Raw genomic sequence first — 5,656 nt, 5'->3', positions numbered from 1 at the left:
TTTCTTATCTTTGGCATACTTCTGTATTAAAAAAGCTAAACTATTTTCGACGATTGTATTATCACATTTAATTCAAAGTGTGTAACATAAAATACACTTTAATTTAAATCGACATTTAAATCTTTATTTAAATCGTTATTTAAATCAGAATTTAAATCGTTATTCAAATCGTTATTTAAATCGATACAAACGGCAGAAGATGTTTCAGTCATTATTGACTGGCAGTCAAAAGCAGCAACTTCTATTGTGACTAAATTGTTTGACATATCAATGTGTTTCGGTATGACATTTGGGTTCAACAGATGTTTTGTACAGTTAACAAAATCTTCTTTCTGCACTCTCAGAAAAGAATTCTAGATACAATACTATTAGGATCGAAATAGGGCCAATCATATTTAGTATTAAAAGAAGAATATTTTAATCTTAAATAGAGGAATTCTTGAATCTAGAATAATTCTGAGAAAATTAGAGGGATAGCATCAAGATTATTTTATTCTAGATTTAAGAATATCTCTATTTAAGATTAAAATATTCTTTTTTCTAGAAGTCTAATTTAAGAATTCCTTTATTTAAGATTAAAATATTCTTCTTTTAATACTAAATATGATTGGCCTTATTTCGATCCTAATAGTATTGTATCTAGAATTCTTTTCTGAGAGTGTGAAAATGATCTTCGCAAATGTACATACTCCGGCAATTAATAGTGATATCAATGCCACAAATTATTTTCCATTTCGTAGAAATGTCAGAATTTTTTGGAAATCTAAAAAAGCGTTTATTTATGACTGTATTGGCTTCACCTTTCGACCAATAATAGCTGTTGGCACAATTGGGAAATTTGCAAGAATATTTCTTTCGCGAAGGCATCGTATACAACAGTTTACAAAGTAAATGAAATTTGAACTGAAAAAAGTTGATTATAAATAAAATCACATACATTTATAAGTTATGTATAACATGTAATAATACATGTAATACATTGTGTATTATAAAACTATTGCGGACCTCATCCTCAAAGGGGAATAGTCCCAGCACCCACTGGCTAATGTTAGACAAACTGCACCGGTACGGACTCCGTCATCCTCGGATGACGGTCCCAGCACCTACCGGTGTAGCCAGAGCGGACTCTATTACCGAAATCAGATGGTCCCAGCACCCACCAGCATACATAATGTATAACATGTAATAATACACAAGGTGAAATTATCTTGCAAATAACCTAAATATGTGCACGCATCACGCATAAGAAACCATATAATCGTCGAATCCTACCTACGCGAGTATATCCTACCTACGCGAGTATATTACATAATATCACATAATATCACATACTTTTTTTTATGACTGGACCGCACATTTTGTCTTCTCGCTAATCTGTGCATTACTGATGGGCCTCCCGTTATTTCCTCTTGTTCCTCAAATTCCTCCGAGCAAATGTATCGCCTTTAATATCAGCAGCAGTCTGTAATGATACAATTACATTCACACGTTAAATATTGCCAATTTAAAAAATTATAGATTGAAGTAAAAAAAGTAAAAAATTAGGCAAATTTAACAAAGGAAATTTACCTTCGACATCACACTGTTGTGCCACTGTACGGATAAGGCAAGTGTCCTCCCTTCCTGTGACAGTTGAGTACAACATTCGTCCGAACACGTGCATCAGCAGCGAAATCTGTCCTTCGCCAGGTTATCTCTCGTACGAGGGCGAATCTCAGAAATCTCAGAACACGTGCAGCAGCGGTCTCACGAAATCTGTCCTTCGGTCATCTGAAATATATGCATTTCATTAATTTTTCAGATTGTATATAAAACAAATGTGAACAGTGTATGGTTATACATATATTTGTACTTACAAATATAGAATGATTTGATGGCGAATCTCCGAACACGTGCATCAGCAGCAAAATCTGTCCTTCGCCAAGTTCTCTCTTGTCCGAGAGCGAATCTCCGAACACGTCTCACGAAACCTGTCCTTCGCCAGGGTATCTCTCGTACAAGGGCGAATCTCACAATTCACAACACGTGCAGCAGCGGTCTCACGAAATCTGTCCTTCGCCAGGGTATCTCTCTACGAGGACGAACATGTGCAGCAGCGAACGCGAGATTATCGCGACATTAGAACAACGACTTCAGTAGTTCACTTTTCTTTTCGAACTTCGTGCCCGATCGACAGTCTTCGGCTTGCTTCGGCCCCCCATTCCTAGCTGGCCCTGCTGCCATGACGTTTCTCCCCTTCTCCTACTACTTTCACCCCCGTGCGGGACAAACTGTTTCAGCTTAGGGTACACTTAACTCTCCAAGAAGAAATACGAACCACGACACCGTCCACGGATGCTTTATATCCATCGATGGTAGTGCCCATCCGGCCTTTCCGAATGTACCAGACACGTGGCAAATGATCTTCCCAGTTCCTTGATTATATCTATAAATAAGAATAATATTCGATCATAATGAAGATTATAATATCTTTATAAATATAAGTAGAAAAAACATTATAAAGCAATAATTGTAATAAAAATATATACCTTGGCGGTGAATCAACCAATGGTTCACTAAGATGGCATAGCATGGGAGCGAATTTCGGCAATCATTCAGGTTCTATCGCCGTGACACCTTGCATGTACATCTTATTCGTTTCGTACACCTCTTTATAAACCACCTATTCCGGACTGATTTTTCGTAGAACGCACGAAGAATGCATGAACACAGGTTTCTTTATTTCTGGTGTTCTGAAAGATGGTTCAGAATGGAGAACTGTCGCATTCAATATAGGTCTTAATTATCGATGACAATTAATAACACACCATACCTAACCTGTAAGCATGTTTCCACTTGGCCTTATCCTGATCCTCTTTTACCTCGGGCGAAACCTTTTTCGCGACTTGATCCGCCATACCTGCAAGAACTATCTGGCGCAGCAATTTCGCTTCCATGTCGGTTGGTAACGGCATTACGGCCTTACGATTATGACTCGCGACACGTATTCCTCGCACTCGCGTAAACTCTGTTCCTCTAGCCTCCTTGAGATTCGCCGCCATATTGATGATGCATGACACACCGCTTGACTGTTTTCCGTCGACTTCTATAAGTCGACTATTTAGAAGTCGACTTTTAGTCGACTTCTATAAGTCGACTATTTAAAAGTCGACTTTCCGTCATTTTTATAAGTCGACAAGAAGTCGACTTCCCGTCATGACGGAAAGTCGACTTTTAGTCGGCGTTTTTTGAGACATTCGCCGACTTCAAGTCGACTTTTGTCCTTAAAAAAGTCGACTTTCTGCCAAGTCATTTTCGGTAAAAGTCGACTTCAAGTCGACTTAAAGTCAACTTTTTGCTCTTAGGGTAGATATTATAGATTGTTTTATTGGCTAAAAAGTTTTTAAATGTGTATTTAAGCGACTTTAAATATAAGAATAGATTATAAACAAGCCTTAGTGCGAACTCAGTGTGCACCAGTGCAAGCGCCCGAATTCGCTATTAAAAGGATAAATATATGTTTGATATGTATTTTATATTTTATAGTTTTACTTTTTATAGCGCTATATTAGAACTTGTTATTCATAGAAAAAGAAGTTACAAAAAAATGGAAACAACGGGAAATGCATACATTAAAAGGGATGCAGCTGGAAATATTTTGGTTAATGAAAATATTAATATGCATGTACAAAATACATATAATAAATTACAAATGTTGAATTAGCGTTTGACTTTTATTTGCTCTATATTTTTATTTGTTTACTTTTTATTTAATTTTATGAGCCTTCTCCTTTTTATTGATAAAATAATATATTTGTATTATGAAAGATAGAAATAAAATAGAGGATAGAATTATAAAAAAAACAATTGTTTATTTTTTTACATTAATTTATTACGTTTATTATTACGTTTAATTTTATTGAAATAGTAAATGACATAATTCGTCTCGGATATGCACTCCAGTTTCATGTTCTCATTACTGCTTCATCAAAATTAACAAGTTTTGTCCTTCCATGTCAGGATACTGGTCATTTATTGGCTCTTCAAGATATTGCAAATCTTCAATTTTTGCAATATTATGAAATACGCATATATCACGCGTACCATGCGCACTATATCGCGCAATTAAAAATGATATAGTTATAGTTGTCTAAAACGTTGCTTGAGACACCCAAATGCGTTTTCAATTATTACCCTGCAGGAGCTTAGTTTTTGATTAAATATTCTCTGTATGGTACAATTAATTCTTTCAAACATGGGTATGCGCTATCTCCAAGCAAAAAATAATTATCTATAACAAAATGTATAATGTTAAAATATCAAGTTTTTATTATTAGCCTTTATAACTTATATTATTTATAAAATTTTTCAACTAGCCTGTACACAATTCATGTAGATCGTTACGCAATGAAGAATTTTTAAAAACCCTTGCGTCGTGGACAGAACCAGGATATCCAATGAAAATATCAATAAACTGCATTTTATGATTTACTGTTCCTTGAAAATGCAAGGAAAAGTTTGCTTTCGATTAATATAAGAATCTGGATCTTCTTTAGGTTTATCTATTCTAATATGTGAACCGTCAATAGCACCTAAAAAAAAAGAAACGTTAGAGCTCAGACACAATGAGAAGAATAAAGAATAATAAGAAAAAGGAATAAGAAACAAAGAATAGGAGTTCATAGTCGTATCTTATTTCAATACACGTATATTGAAGTAAGATGCGACTATGAATTCCTATTCTTTGTTCCTTATTCCTTTATTCTATTCCTTATTCCTCTCATTGTGTCTGAGTCTTTAAAGTATTCAACATCTTATAGCTTCTGCACAGGACGTGGAAATGCTTGCCACTCGGTTAGAAGTAACGCAGTAGCCAATAATTTTTTTCTCTTACAGAAAAGCAAAAAATATCCGCGTTGTAAGCGTTTCTGCGTCCTGTATGCAGAAGCTATTACATGCATAAATATAAACATGATCAATGATATGGAGGAAATCTTTTTACGTTACATTACCAATTATACGAGAGAATCCTTTTCTTTCTCTATAATATATTGCAGTTTCTTCTTTTTCAGCTAATGTTGGATATTTAATCAGGTGCTATACGTCTTTTCTCTTGATATCCGAAAGTGCATAATAAAGTCTATCTCATTATAATTCCAAACAATATCTTAATTCTACGTAATTTTGTATTTTTACATGCTCAATTCTTTGAATCATTCCAAAAATTGGATGTATTATTCGTAACTCGTTATGATCTGAAATATAATTATATTAGGTTAGATTGTAGATGATATTTATTTTGTTAACATTAATCAATTTTGCCACATAAAATAATAGTAATTACTATCATCTTCATCCTAGATAGGTTTTGTGTACAATAACAGTGGTGGTGGTGGTAAAACAAAATCTTCATCGTCTGATAAATTCAGATAAATCAACATCTTCAATTACGTGTTGCGCCATGTTGATTCTTGCACTGTGGCGTTCTTTTCCTTCCTCTCAGAATTCTTGCACTAGAAAAATTTCTGCTGTACTCGCCAGTTCTAGTTCAGAACCAGTGCAGTACCAGTGCAACTGAAAAGAACAAACCTACAGTCTCCGATTAAAACGTGATCCTCCGATTAAACTCAAATAAACAGCCGTAAAACGAACGTAATACGAAAGTCTAGTCATGCGC

The 5,656-nt window shown here is 34.7% G+C and overlaps 2 long non-coding RNA genes across 7 annotated transcripts; both read right to left on the bottom strand.

Moving 5' to 3' along the window:
• Positions 1-599: 599 nt before the first annotated feature.
• LOC112453827 lies at positions 600-3,067 on the bottom strand. Of its 4 annotated transcripts, XR_003040666.1 has the most exons (6): positions 2,813-3,066; positions 2,529-2,732; positions 1,857-2,425; positions 1,570-1,770; positions 1,333-1,462; positions 600-763 (listed from the first exon to the last, which is right to left on the bottom strand). It is a non-coding gene; the product is annotated as an uncharacterized LOC112453827 (long non-coding RNA). The 4 variants fall into 4 exon arrangements; XR_003040664.1 differs by having other exon boundaries at positions 600-1,462; positions 2,808-3,067; XR_003040665.1 differs by having other exon boundaries at positions 600-1,462; positions 2,818-3,067.
• Positions 3,068-4,357: 1,290 nt separating this feature from the next.
• Positions 4,358-5,602, bottom strand: LOC112453826. 3 transcript variants are annotated; one of them, XR_003040662.1, is made up of 4 exons: positions 5,573-5,587; positions 5,324-5,492; positions 4,992-5,234; positions 4,358-4,571 (listed from the first exon to the last, which is right to left on the bottom strand). It is a non-coding gene; the product is annotated as an uncharacterized LOC112453826 (long non-coding RNA). The 3 variants fall into 3 exon arrangements; XR_003040661.1 differs by having other exon boundaries at positions 5,569-5,583; XR_003040660.1 differs by having other exon boundaries at positions 5,324-5,602.
• Positions 5,603-5,656: the final 54 nt, after the last annotated feature.

This window comes from Temnothorax curvispinosus, unplaced genomic scaffold (genome assembly GCF_003070985.1).
Source record: "Temnothorax curvispinosus isolate PA1 unplaced genomic scaffold, ASM307098v1 QBEX01004719.1, whole genome shotgun sequence".
In the NCBI taxonomy this organism is placed as follows: domain Eukaryota; kingdom Metazoa; phylum Arthropoda; class Insecta; order Hymenoptera; family Formicidae; genus Temnothorax; species Temnothorax curvispinosus.
This window is presented reverse-complemented; position numbering and strand designations above follow the sequence as displayed.